The sequence below is a fragment of the Leguminivora glycinivorella genome, chromosome 3 (assembly GCF_023078275.1).
Source record: "Leguminivora glycinivorella isolate SPB_JAAS2020 chromosome 3, LegGlyc_1.1, whole genome shotgun sequence".
Lineage (NCBI taxonomy): Eukaryota > Metazoa > Arthropoda > Insecta > Lepidoptera > Tortricidae > Leguminivora > Leguminivora glycinivorella.
In genome coordinates, this window is record NC_062973.1 from 23,036,169 (window position 1) to 23,051,502 (window position 15,334).

Consider the following 15,334-nt stretch of genomic DNA (forward strand, 5'->3'; position numbering starts at 1 on the left):
ATAATGTTCTTTCTTATTGGTATGATTGCGATGCCTAACATTAATACCATCGGGTTGAAATGTTTGTACCTACAACATACTAAAATTATTTCCTACCTTATCATGAGCGCACTCAACCAACTAAATATCAACCTTGCACGTCATCTGTGGCTCAAGATAGAAACTCAAAAATATAACCTTGCTGCTCACCTGTCGCTATTGTTCCAACTTCTGCCTCTTTGCCAGTTCTTTTCTTTCTTGCGCTAACCGCGCGCTCGCCCTCCACACGAGTCAGCTGCCCCAAGCGCCACTCTCGTGGAAACCAAACACCAAATACCCAGCTAACTAAACTTGCCACTAGTCTGTCGTTGTTGTTCCAACTTCTCCCTCTTTACCCGCTTCTGAGCTAATCGTTCGCCCTCTAAACGAGTCAGCTGCGTCAAGCAACTCTCTAGCGCATCTCCAGCACGTCCAGCCAACTAAACGTCTGGCTTCTAACCACTGCCGCTGACCTGTCGTTGCTGCTCCAACTTCTCCCTCTTCGCCCGTTCTTTCCGTTCCTGAGCCAATCGTTCGCTCTCCAAGCGAATCAGCTGCGCCAGCGACGCTTCCGCAGACGCCACCTACCCTACCACGGGCACACTCGGCCAAATAAATGAACTAAACTTACCGCTCACCTGCCGCTGCTGTTCCAACTTCTCCCTCTTTGCCCACTCCTTCCGTTCTTCTGGCGTTCGCCCTCCACACGAGTCAGTCTGTGCTCACACCTCAGACAAACCTTATCAGCTGTCACTCACCTGTCGTTGCTGTACCAACTTCTCCCTCTTGGCCCGTTCTTTCCGCTCCTGAGCCAACCTCTCGCCTTCCAAGCGAGTCAGTTGCGCCAAGCGACGCTCCCGCGCACGCCGCCGCGCTGACCCTGATGTGGGCGCGCTCAGCCTCCTGAGGACTCACATTGTGTTCATTAGGTACAAATCTTGAATGAATCCCTTAGGTTCAGACGGGTTATCTACTGTCAAATTTTGCCTATCTTGTATTACGATAAAAAGCAGTTTGCTCTATTTTAAAAATAAGTGACTTAATTAAAAAAGGTTGCAATATGGTGATTATATGATTAGATTATTAGCGCGTGACATAGGAATGTCCTCTTCAATTCCGTCTATGAAGAAAAATGCACAATAATACCAATTTCAATGCATCCAAATACCTCAGACATTTTTATATTTATTTATTTACGACGTTGACTAATTAAATTCTGCTACACACAAGAAAGGCAATTATTAACATTGATGTAATTACTTTTTCCAACTAATATCCAAATAAATGGGATATGATTATCATCCCAAAAGTATGCGGAGAGAAAGTTTCCTCAAATAAAAGGTGTTGTGAAAAGCAATCTAAAATTTTCGAAATAAGTACCAAACTAAAGTTATCCTCAGACTATGTTACGGATTCGGAAAATATTTCAATAAAACTTTATGCAGCTAGAGATCCTGTAGTTACTTAAACCACTGATTTCTTCAATTCTGTTGCATGCCAGTAACATACTTAATAATGAAACCTAACACCGTAAGAATCAGGAAGTTACAACCGTACACCTACCTACGCAACCGCTGTGAGTGCAAAGCAAACATCAGTGAGTTTCACTACACATCACTACAATGTAATCATCATTTACAACATGTAATTGGGTACTTGACTACTGAAATCAGCTCCTTTTTTCGAACTGGCAAAATGATTTGTTACAGATGCGAACTTCGTATTTTCACGCTATTTCAGTCAGTACAAGAAGTAGCGACGTTGATCGAATTTGCACGACAAATACGAACATTTCCGAGAAAATAGTACGATGGAAAAATATTACACTTTACACTACATCTGATAATGGCGTCACGTTACTCGACGCCACGATGACGTCGACGTCGTCGTTCTGTTCGATTTAAAAATATAAATTGCATCTAAAAATAACTGTTGTCTACATTTTTCTAAATCTGGTGCCTTATTTCATATTTCGTGTGAATTGTAAATGTAGTCAAATAGCCTATTACATAGAGGTTGGTTGAAGCCGGGCATTCGCGAGCAACTGCGGCGGAAACGGACTGAAACGGCACTGAATTGGAAGGCTTGCACGCCAAGGAATGTTTTCATTGTTGATTTGTAGCCGTCACGAGCTTTTATGTGGATTGACGAATGTAGGACAGGTTAGGTTATGTTAAAAGGTTTGATTTCTTACCTAAAATTGTATAAACTTGGAAAGTAATGGCATTGTAACAATTTTTAAATGGGTATTTAAGATATTTCTCTTGTTTCGTATCCTAAAATTTTTTAATCGTTACCTGTAATAACTGTAATTAATTACATGTTTTAAATTTTATAGCAGTGCTACTGTAGAAAAATATTACACACCTACACCTTACACCTCAGTTTTTCTACTAACGTACGCTAAAACTGGTAATTTGCGTTAATTATCGGGTACAAATATTATCTAACTAAAAATAACCTTAAAATATATATGCAAATACGTCGATGCGGGTGCTTCTGGCATTTCCTAACATGATAAGATAGCAATCTAACCTTGTAATACTTTATATATACTACATCTTACCAAATATCGCGACGCAGGTCAAAGGATACGTTTCCATACAAATGTCATTTAAAATTTAATTGTTCGGTTATGTATTAAACGGAAACATGCACACTGCTGACTTTAATTGACTTTAACCATTGTTAAAATTATTCGTTCTAAATAACTACTCTAAAGTTCTACTGAAAAATCCGAGAAGGTATGGGCTGGAGTTCGGTCGTCGTCAGGTGAAAAACAAATGCAAACTGTTTTCAGAAAACCATTATTTACCTACTTCCGAAGCGCTAACTGTTCAAAGCACTACAAACATTTTTTTTCGCAGTCATCCTGCCAGTCACTGGCAACAAAAGCGTCTCGTATACAAACTGTGCTTTCAGCGGTTAAATTGAAAGACGCCGCGGAACATAAGTAAGTAGGTCATTCCATCGCTAAACGACTTATGAGCGATTCGCTAAGGCACTGGTCCCACCTCGAGCTAGTAAGCTATGAGCTATCGGCTATAAAAACGAACAAAAGATAAGCACTCCCGTGCAAATAAAAGAGACACGGCGATTTTGATAGCTCACCGCTGGGCGAGTAACTATAAACATCGCCGTGTCTCTTTTATTTACACGGGAGTGCTTATCTTTTGTTCGTTTTTATAGCCGATAGCTCATAGCTTACTAGCTCGCGGTGGGACCAGTGCCTTAAGGGGTGTTCATACTTACATTATCTTATACGTATACCTATTTGTCAATTTAGTAAAAACGTATTCAGTATGTGATACAGATTTTATTATAGTATTTTATCCAGAAAACCAAGTAGGTTTAGTAGGTACACAGAATATATCGGTAGGTATAAAAGTTTTAAACTTTTTGGAATCTAAGCAGAAACGTTGCACTGAGTAGTTTTATTTCCCAGGCAGGGATAGAATTCATTAGGTACCTACTTTAAAAATATCGGACATTTAAAGATGGTTTATCCAATTAAAAGGATTAGGATAACTGCAGATAAGTTACAAGTTTTCAAAATTTTTGTACGTTGTTTAGTCGCACCTAGGTAAGTAAGTCTCGAGTCTCTTGACTAGATAGATGTCTAGATAACTTCGATAACTTCGATAACCGCGATCAAATAGTTAACTTCGATAACCGCTAATCCGTTACTATAAAAGTTAACTTCGTTAATCGTTAAAGCGATACATTTCAACAAATTTAACGGAAGTTAAAGTTAATCGATAATCCGTTAATCCCTATTAAGAAATAATTTTACTGTTGCTAGTTGCATTGCATCAGTTATCAACTATTTAGTATTTGCGTAAGATGTTACTGTAAAAGCCCAAAGTTCGCCAAAATCTCTAAAAAAATCCCAGCTGCCAATTGGTAAAAGCGAAATGTTAATCAGGTCTCGAACAAGTGATTCAAAGGCACCAATTTGTCTGTAGACTGTGAATTTACGGGAAAACCCTAGGTTTCGCCGTACCTACTCCGGGCTTTTATAGTAGCGGACAGAGCAAGTTTTACTCGACGCGTGAGGAACTGGATTAACGGACTCGAAGAAATTTAACGAATCCGTTAACATTTTTTAAAGTTAACTTAAAAGTTAATCCGTTAACCAAAATGTTAACTTCGTTAATTAACGATTAACGGATTAACGAGTTAATGCCCAGCTATGTCTAGATATGACATCCTAACAAGCTTCCGTACAGCATAAGAGGAAGAAACTATCTTAGACTGAAATAGCATGACAGACAGAGAAATACTTAGATGAAATATTTGGATTACGCCACAATATCTATAATTATATTATTTTTATATGATTATAGGCTAATTATTTTAAGATTAAATATTGTGGGAACATCTTGACTCAATAGGTACTATATACCAAGAATTTTCTTGAGCTAAAATACCTAGGTTGGTATCTAGGTAAGTACTTAATGAATATTATACACGCATGACAATAAAATAAGAAACGAGTTAGGTGTCAATTAAATTGCAAGAAAGCGGTAGAAATATATATGGGAATAAAATACGAAAATGATGACATGGGTTGATGAGGCAGCTACAGCTGAGGCTTAACTACAAATCTGACCTTAACATGAGATTGGCTTTCTTTTCGATAAAAGAATGACTCACATCAGACTGGACAGCAGATTCGGGCTGGATTTAATGCGCTTATTTTTTATGACAAGGGGACCAGTCACAGATGACTAATATGTGGACCAGTGACCATCACATGATGTTTTTTGTAGAAAAACTAAGCACCAGAAACTCCGGCCTCGCTCACGGCCTAACGTGAATGATCCTTAACTTCCGATCCGATATCAGGCCCCGTAGCCGAATGCCATTTCTCCGACGCGAAACGAAAACGAAACGCAGTCTGGCTCTGTCGCGCCAATACGCAAGAGCGATAGAGATAGATATCTACTAGCGTTTCGTTTCGTGAGCGTTTGTGCCATTCGGCTACGCACCCAGATGTCGGAAGGATTTCGAAGGCAAAAATCAAAGATGGCGGCTTCAATGTATGGGATATCGGTCCTACATCCGATATCGGATCGGATAATGTGAAAACGCACCAAGATTGGCATTGAGACTATCTAGAGCAGTTTCATGAGCTCTGTCTACCTCTTTTGGGAATACAGGCGTGAGTTTGTAAATGTGTGTATATGTGTAGGTCTTTCTATCTTGATACCTTTTCTAGTTGTACTTAATTATTTAAACCCTATTAGAGAAAGTCTGTATAGCCCTTGCGTGCTTGGACTTAACAAGACCGAGGAAAAATTACCATTAAAAAGCAAGGTCAAATAGTTTATTGTTAATCGATAAGCAATCAAACCCTTATTGGTAATATATCTGGTACATTCGCGAATTTACATACGGCGATGGCGCGCTGAGAGTCGGATTTTATTTTGTCTGGTTTATATTGAGATCCTTAAGCAAGATAAGATGTAGGTACTTATCCGTTTTGGCATCAGTACCTACGATAATTAGACATAATTACTTTTAAATCGGGACTTAAATAATCGCGTATAACTACATCCAACGTACTTTCAGCGTCGGCATCGGCATTGTCCCCGTGGCACAGAGAACCTCCTATAGAGTGCCAATATTGTAAAATAACTTAAAGAGGAATAATTACGCCAAAAACCAGAAGACTCCAGGTCAACATTAACTTTGTGTTTTTTAATGTCAAATATTTCAAAATTGTTTTTTTGACATTTGTGTCTTAGCGACACCTACAATTTTTTTTACACTGATGTGACATCAGATCTCTTTCCGTACCTACTAATATTAATTTTTTTTCAAATGAATTGGGTTGGAGCAACATGGTGATTTTTTGAATATTGTTTAGGTACCTACATATCTACGAACAATATTGAAGAGGTTACAACAAAAAGTTTTCTTATTGATACAGGTTCAATAATGCTGGCTAGTCATTATAATACTTTAAGAAGGAAAACTTTTCGCATTACATCTGTACATGTAGGTACATAACCCAAACCAAGTCCTTAAAGACACACGTTGGCGCCAATTTAGCCGGCTAGCCAGCGGAGAAAATAAACTAAGGATCTTCCTGTAAATACCCATGTTAAAAAAAAGTGGGGTAAACGACTTTGAAAAAAAAATGGCCCACCTACTACATAACTAACTTTTAAAGTAATACAAAACCTTTTGAGCAAGACAAGTAAGTATAAAGTTTGCAGCCAAGTTATACATAGGCGCTTATAGTGTTTAAAGAGTCCTTAATACTTAGTTTTTTCGTCAGTTGTCAATAGTTTGATCACGTTCGTTAAGTGGCATATGATATGACATACGGCTGAGTATACAAGTAGGTATGTATCAGCAGCGGCTCATCCATACAAACCGATTCTCACCGGCTTGCCTAAAATTGATTACTAGTAAAGTACTTAATGTTAAGGTAGGTTTCTTTTTGCTCGGTGTTGCCTAGCAGACATTTTCACCAGCCGCCGCCACTGGATGTATATATACTTACCTTTTTTAGGGTTCCGTAGTCAACTAGGAACCCTTATAGTTTCGCTATGTCTGTCTGTCCGTCCGTCCGTCCGTCCGTCCGTCCGTCCGTCCGTCCGTCCGTCCGTCCGTCCGTCCGTCTGTCCGTCCGTCCGCGGATAATCTCAGTAACCGTTAGCACTAGAAAGCTGAAATTTGGTACCAATATGTATATCAATCACGCCGACAAAGTGCAAAAATAAAAAATAGAAAAAATTTTTTTATTAGGGTACCCCCCCTACATGTAAAGTGGGGGCTGATATTTTTTTTCATTCCAACCCCAACGTGTGATATATTGTTGGATAGGTATTTAAAAATGAATAAGGGTTTACTAAGATCGTTTTTTGATAATATTAATATTTTCGGAAATAATCGTCCCTAAAGGAAAAAAAGTGCGTCCCCCCCCCCCTCTAACTTTTGAACTATATGTTTAAAAAATATGAAAAAAATCACAAAAGTAGAACATTATAAAGACTTTCTAGGAAAATTATTTTGAACTTGATAGGTTCTATAGTTTTTGAGAAAAATACGGAAAACTACGGAACCCTACACTGAGCGTGGCCCGACACGCTCTTGGCCGGTTTTTTAATAGTTTATATTTATATGATGTATTTGTGTATGTTTTTATATGTATATATATTTTTTGCTATGTATTGTATGTATTTTATTATTAAGGTATAAATAAAATATTTATGTTTATGTAACTAATACTTATTTCTTAGTTTTTGATGTGTGCAGTTTTATTCTACACGTAATTTCATGTTGGCACTACCCGTTTCATTGTTTCTGGTAATTTGTTTCCTGCTACCCAAAGGTTGTCTGGTAGAATCGCTTTTAAGCGATAAGACCGCCTGTGTTACCTAGTTTTAATCGTTTTATTAATGTAATCTCCTTTTAATAAGTGGTGCATTATAGTCCGGTTACTTCGTCATTTCCACAGCTCCCGTTGGTGTGCTATTTCCGGCCAATCAACCAAGTGTCAAGGTCGTCCCGCCATCTCCGTCTGGACCTGTCACGTCCGCGCTTAATTACTATTACTAGGTATACCTACTTATATTATACTACCTTTTGCCCGCAGCTTCTCTCGCGTTAGAAAGAGACAAAATGTAGCCTATGTCATTTTCCATCCCTTCAACTATCTCCACCTAAAAATCACGTCAATTCGTCGCTCCATTTTGCCGTGAAAGACGGACAAACAAACAGACACATACACTTTCCCCTTTATAATATTAGTATGGATTTAAAATACGAGTAGATACGATTCGGACTTGTATATGTATGATTCGGATATGGATCGAGCATACATAATAAGGAATAAAGACAGACAGCGGGAAGCGACTTTGTTTCATACTGTCTTTTGATTGAAGACTATTTGTGCAAAACATTTGAAGACTGTTTGTGCAAAACAGAAGTAGGTACTTACCAATCCAGGATTGTAATTTTTCAGTAGGCTCCGGCCGCGCCACCGGTGCCGGGCGCGGGCATCGATCGAAGCTCACAGCGGTATCATTGCATTCATATCGCTGCATATTTCGCGGCAGCGGCAGTAAAACGTACGAGTTCATGTATCTGGAGTATTTGGCAAGGCCGTTGTTGATATGAAATCTAATGCCGCGTCCCCACGATACCTGTATTCTGTCGATGATCTTAAAATAAACTATAGGCATATGGATTTGATCCGTAACCTAGAAAAGTTATGGAAATATTTGTTAGGTACTTCAGGTTGAGAAATAATTTGAGCTCTAAATACTAACGAGGAAAATTCATTTCAACAAGCTACACCTTAACTGAAGCAATTACACTTCTTTATATTTCAGTCGTGATTTCTGTATTCATAAAATGGTTTCATAAATTTGAAAAAAAAATCTAGATCGGGCTCTACATATATCTACGAAACAATATGATTATGGATGGTTTTTCGAGTCGTGATTCCGAATGTTATTTGAAAATCGTACTGAAGAATATCTCATGGAACCGATGAAAATGATAAAAAAATATAGATACCCACCCGTTAAGCAAGCAGAACTTGCGGTAACATTGCTCAATGCTACATCTGGGAGCTTGAAACTTACAATTGCAAGCTTGCAACGTTTGAGCAACGTTGGAGCCATATTGATGTTAAACGAATTCGGCCGCGCTGTAGATAAACCCTGTAAGTTTCCCAGATCGGATTTTTACAACTTTCTATAACTTTGAATAGCAATGTTGCTGATACATTGAAATATCAACTTACTAGAAAGTTACGACGAAAACTTTTAAGAAGTTCATTTTTGTACATTGCAACAATAGCACATTTGCAACTTGTACGTAACTTACACGCTATTCATTACGGCAATGTTACATTTACAATATACCAATAAGTTTGAAGTTTTATATTGTATTAACTTTTCATAGATACCTTTTAATAAGTTACAAATGTAACATTGCTTTAAATAACTCTTGTGAAGTTCCTTGCAAGTTTCATTTCTGTACATTGCAACAATAGCACATTATGCAACTTGTACGTAACTTACACGCTATTCATTACGGCAATGTTACATTTACAATACACCAATAAGTTTAAAGTTTTATATTGTATTAACTTTTCACAGATACCTTTTAATAAGTTACTAATGTAACATTGCTTTAATAACTCTTGTGAAGTTCCTTGCAAGTTACACTTGTAATGTACCTAAAAGTAGCTCTCATAATGTTTCATTTGAAACTTCTGCTATGGTTATATTTGGTATGTTGTGTCAACGAATCACTGGCAGTTTATTCGTTTAGTGAAATAATAATATTGCTGCAATTTACTAGATGCACGTTTTGTGCAAGTCACTCGTGAACCGTTCACACAATATTTCATAGGGATATTTCAGGGAACGTGATTTTTGTGGTTGGTAGGACGTCGCAAATATAACTGCACGCAAGGTGCTCTGCAATCTTCGTGAGCCTGAGCGAGCCTCGTGCGGCTGCCAGCTGCCGGTTCAAAGAGATCTCGCTTGATTCGATCGCGATTCGATTGAAACAAGCTAGATTCTCTCCAAAATCCGACAGCCAAAGGCTCGCGCGCGAGTATGCTCGACAGGTTCGGATCCGTGCGCAGCTTACAGATACTTCCCAGCATAATTTTAATGATTATGTATGATCAAAATAACTAGAAACGAAAAAGTCAAACTTAAAAACTACCTCACACAAAAATCATTGATTGTAAAACAAAAACATGGATATACAGACAACATAATTATTTTATTTGAAGTTTTTTCTTCAGACCGCAAAAACAGCACCATACTAATGAAAAATGATATGTATACTTATGTAGTGTTAGACATTTGAATTGAACATATGTTATCATAATACACACAAACACTATTTTAAAACACTGCGTGAATACTACGACGGTTAAGAGCCCGCAGGACCCGAGCTCCTTCTCATATTTGAGGAGAATACACCCGTCGCGCTGTAGAGGCGTCACTAAGGCCGTTCGCACACGCACCTACTCCTCGCCTCAGGTGACATACCTGCAAAAAATTAAATTCATTAAATCTATAATTCTGATTGTACACGTGAAACATGAGTTTGCCGCTGATGAGATGAAGGATTTATGATATTTTGTATGATTTAACTTTATTGATTATTATTACACACTATCGTTTATTACACACTATTTATGTCACACTTTCGTTTTCTATCGATCCCTTATTTGCCAAGAGTGGCACTGAAACTTGAGTAGTTTCATGTGCTCTGCCTACCCCTTCATGGGATACAGGCGTGATTGTATGTATGTATGTATGTATGATTATTTTTATTATTTGCCTGAGCGCTTTTGGAGCTCGCATCCTGCACAGTCTCCAATACGTCTGACGATTTCTTAGAAACTGATAAGTCTTCAAGAGGATACTTTGCAATTGTGGTTTTGTACATGGAATTTTCCTGTACTTAAAATATTTTATACCATACAAAATTACAAATGAAGCATTAGATAATTATAAGAAACACATTCGCAAAAGTAATTTTTAAATCAAATTTCTATTGAATATGTCTGATAGCGTGCATTAGGGTAATTTCGAAAGTCACAGAAAAATCACCATTATTTCCATCATCATATCAATATTCCCCTTTCGAAATTACCCGAGCATTTCTGTGCTTCGAAATTACCCCAATGCACCATGCTAAAAGAGTTGACCGTGACGTCACTAAACACAAATTCCTACTATTTCCATAATTAGCAAACTTAAAAAGAAGCTGATTTGTGTGCTACTCTGCGGAGGCGGCACCATAATGTTAATGAAATGCAACTAAATGTACGTATTATGTTTATGACTGTACCTCAGCAGTTCTCGAAAAGTTTATACAAAAATTAAGGGAAAAGTTAAATTTGTTTTTATTAATTCCTATTTTGTTACCAAGATTTTGTTGATAAATTGAGATTTTATTAAGTTTTATTTCGTCATTAGGGTCCTCTAGTATCTATATTTCCTTAATTATAAAAATTATCCTGTATATATCTTACGAAAGTCGAATTATATTACAAAATGTTGGTAACAAAATAGGATCAATTAAAATTTGCTGACGTGGCATTGTACAAAGTTGACGGGAATTGCTGACCTATACTGCCCCGCTAAGCCGAGTGGCGCTATCTCAAAACCAAATGATTTTGGAAATGGAACTGTCAGTTATAGATCCATACTAATATTATAAATGGGAAAGTGTGTGTGTCTGTTTGTTTGTCCGTCTTTCACGGCAAAACGGAGCAACGAATTCGAACGAATTGACGTGAACGAGTTGACGATTTGACGTGGTGATTGATTTTTTAAGTGGATATAGTTGAAGGGATGGAGAGTGACATAGGCTACTTTCTGTCTCTTTCTAACGCGAGCGAAGCAGCGGGCAAAAGCTAGTACTTTATAAGTTATCTGTGGATTTCCGTTTGAGATAGCGCTTTTCGGCTTTAGGAGGCCAGTATAGGGGGCAACGAAATAATGGGCTTTGAGCGTGGAAGGGACATATCTCCGTCTCACTTACCTGTACACCTCCTGACATAATAGCTCATAAGCAGGGAGCGTACTTTTCATGCCGATGACATTAATCTGACATCACGCTCCAAATTGGGTGATCCCAAATAGTTTATTGTAAATTATTAATCATTACTCGTCAATTATTTTAATCATATACAAATTACTTCAAATACAGTAGTCCATTTACATGTGGCATAAATAATACCTACTTGAAATGTGAAACGTGAATAAAATTATTTGATTTGTTTTTATAAATAAATTTAATTAAATAGTATTGTTAACAACACATTACAATAAATACGTAGAAAAGAGAATTTCTCTCTAACGTAAAGCACACCATCCTTCTTGCATTCATTACCATGCAAATAAATTCATAACTTAAAATGATATTGATGACTAATGATTAATAATTAACAATGATACAATTTGTGATCACCCTATATGGAGCGTGACGTCAAATTGATGTAATCGGCACGAAAAGTACGCTCCCTGCTCATAAGGTTCAGGTGGAATGCGGAACTACTGAAAGTACATAAAATTACTAAGTTGTAATGATTTTTTCAATACGTACATAATAAAAGGCATTTGTACGTCAATTTCCATAAGAAAAAAGTAGATAATGTAGATTCTATCTATGAGTACCGATACAATCAAAGCCCATTATTTCGTTTCCCCCTATAGGTGCAGTCATAAACATCATACGTACATATTGTACGTTATACGTAATTACGTACATCATTTTACCATAGTTAGTTGAAGTTCATTATGAAGGCATCGCCGCCGCGCCGCAGAATAGCACACGCTGAATTTACTAAAAGGAAAGTAGACTTCCCACTTAATGCTAGTTAGTTACACTGTCCAGTTTTTGGACAACTATATATATTATAAGAGTGACCCACATGTCAGTGCGCTCCCTAAGCGTATTCAAGGCTCTCAAATTTGTTGAAACATGGTCTACAATAAATTTAATCGACTTACGAGATTTGTTATTAAGAGTAAAGTCTAAAAAAAACCGGCCAACAGCGTGTCGGGCCACGCTTTCCGGCCGTAGTTTGCCGTATTTTTCTCCAAAACTACTGAACCTATCAAGTTCAAAACAAATTTTCCTAGAAAGTCTTTATAAAGTTCTACTTTAGTATTTTTTTTTATATTAGGGTTCCGTAGTCGTAGTTTCGCCATGTCTGTCTGTCCGTCCGTCCGCGGATAATCTCAGTAACCGTTAGCACTAGAAAGCTGAAATTTAGTACCAATATGTATATCAATCACGCCGACAAAGTGCAAGAATAAAAAATGGAAAAAAATGTTTTTTTTAGGGTAACCCCCTACATGTAAAGTGGGGGCTGATATTTTTTTTTTCAAACCAACCCCAACGTGTGATATATTGTTGGATAGGTATTTAAAAATTAGTAAGGGTTTACTAAGATCGTTTTTTGATAATATTGATATTTTCGGAAATAATCGCTCCTGAAGGAAAAAAAGTGCGTCCCCCCCCTCTAACTTTTGAACCATATGGTTAAAAAATATGAAATTTTGAACTTGATAGGTTCAGTAGTTTTTGAGAAAAATACGGAAAACTACGGAACCCTACACTGAGCGTGGCCCGACACGCTCTTGGCCGGTTTTTAGGGTTCCGTAGTCAACTAGGAACCATTATAGTTTCGCCATGTCTGTCTGTCCGTCCGTCCGTCTGTCCGCGGATAATCTCAGTAACCGTAAGCACTAGAAAGCTGAAATTTGGTACCAATATGTATATCAATCACGCCAACAAAGTGCAAAAATAAAAAATGGAAAAAAATGCTTTATTAGGGCACCCCCCCCCCTACATGTAAAGTGGGGGCTGATATTTTTTCATTCCAACCCCAACGTGTGATATATTGTTGGATAGGTATTTAAAAATGAATAAGGGTTTACTAAAATCGTTTTTTGATAATATTAATATTTTCGGAAATAATCGCTCCTAAAGGAAAAAAAGTGCATCCCCCCCCTCTAACTTTTGAACCATATGTTTAAAAAATATGTAAAAAATCACAAAAGTAGAAATTTATAAAGTCTTTCTAGGAAAATTGTTTTGAACTTGATAGGTTCAGAAGTTTTTGAGAAAAATACGAAAAACTACGGAACCCTACACTGAGCGTGGCCCGACACGCTCTTGGCCGGTTTTTTTTTAAACATATTATGGTTCAAAAGTTAGAGGGGGGACACACTTTTTTTCCTGTAGGAGCGATTGTTTCCGAAAATATTAATATTATCAAAAAACGATTTTAGTAAGCCCATATTGATTTTTAAATACTTATCCAACAATATATCACACGTTGGGGTTGGAATGAAAAAAAAATCAGTCCCCACTTGTGTCGCTCAACTTCAAACGTGGGTAAATCCATTTTGCTATAAGGTTAATTATCTTTCAGATCATATTACATTTTATATAAAATAAACCTTTTAGCAGAATGGATTTACCCACTTTTGAAGTTAACACTTTCGCAACCAGGCTAAATTTCGAACAATACCCCAGAAACCGACAGTACCCGATAGTCGGGCAACGACGTGCAACTCAATGCCGGACGCCGCGAACCCGATAGTCGGGCAAGCGGCGGACGCTCAGGGCTGTGCCAAGTAACTTTCGTATACGTGCATAAAATGAAAGAGTGCGTAGCACAATGTCGAAAATCAAATGTTCTAAGTACGAAATTCCGAAAGACATGACATCGAAAATCAAAATTGCTAATGTACGAAATTCCTAAATTCAACAGTGAAGTTAACTCCTCTTCGCGTAATTGTGGCTGAGAGTTGTGCTCATCAACTACTGCATCCTCGCCGAATATATTTATTAAGTCTCGCTCAATGTCATCAGGACCACGAGCATTCGCCATCGTCGTAGTAGAAACAACCAAATTAATTATCAATTCCAATCAGAGGCAAAACCACAAAGTCCAGTAAGAAAGCAGAAGTCACAGTTGTCCAGAAACAAGCCGATAGTCGTCAAAATAAAAATTAACACAACACAACAACGTCCAAAGCACATCACAAACCATTACGGAATGGCTCAGATTGCAAATTTTACACCGTGACCGGTGTGAAAAACCCGAGTCGCTAACTTCAAATAGATATTTATTTATTTATTTATTTAATATTTTATTCAAAGCTACTTGTTTTGCTTCCACGCAGTTGCTATTTTATGACTTACCTATTGTCTTTTTCTGAGAACTGCCGCTTAGAAATTAGAATGTTGTTAGGTTCTTAGTTGAATTTTTTGGTTTATTTTTCTCCGAATTTTGTTTCACTAAAATAATCCTATGAGTACCTACTTTATCACTCTTAAATATTCGTAAACACAAATTAGGTTGTACGATTTACGAAAATTCTAACTCCTATTGATACATACCCGTGTATGCGATTTAACGTAACCAACTAATAAGAATTATTATTTTGTAATCGCATTAGGTAAAGTAAATAGAAATACAAAGTGAATTAATAAATATAATAATCAACTGTACCAACTTTTCGACCACATAAGTACATTATAATCAGAAGACAGTCAGTGGCAGCCCTGAGGTAGCGAAGATGCAAAGCTTGCCCGACTATCGGGTACGTTGGCGTCGCGTGAAGGTTTATAGCTCTTGCTCGACTATCGGGTATGCCGGCATCTGAGTAAAGTTTACGAGTACCCGATTGTCGGGTACGCGGTGTCCAATGTGTTAAGCGACACACTTTACATGTACCCTAACAAAACACTTTTTTTCCACTTTTTATTTTACCACTTTGTCGGCGTAATTGATATACATATTGGT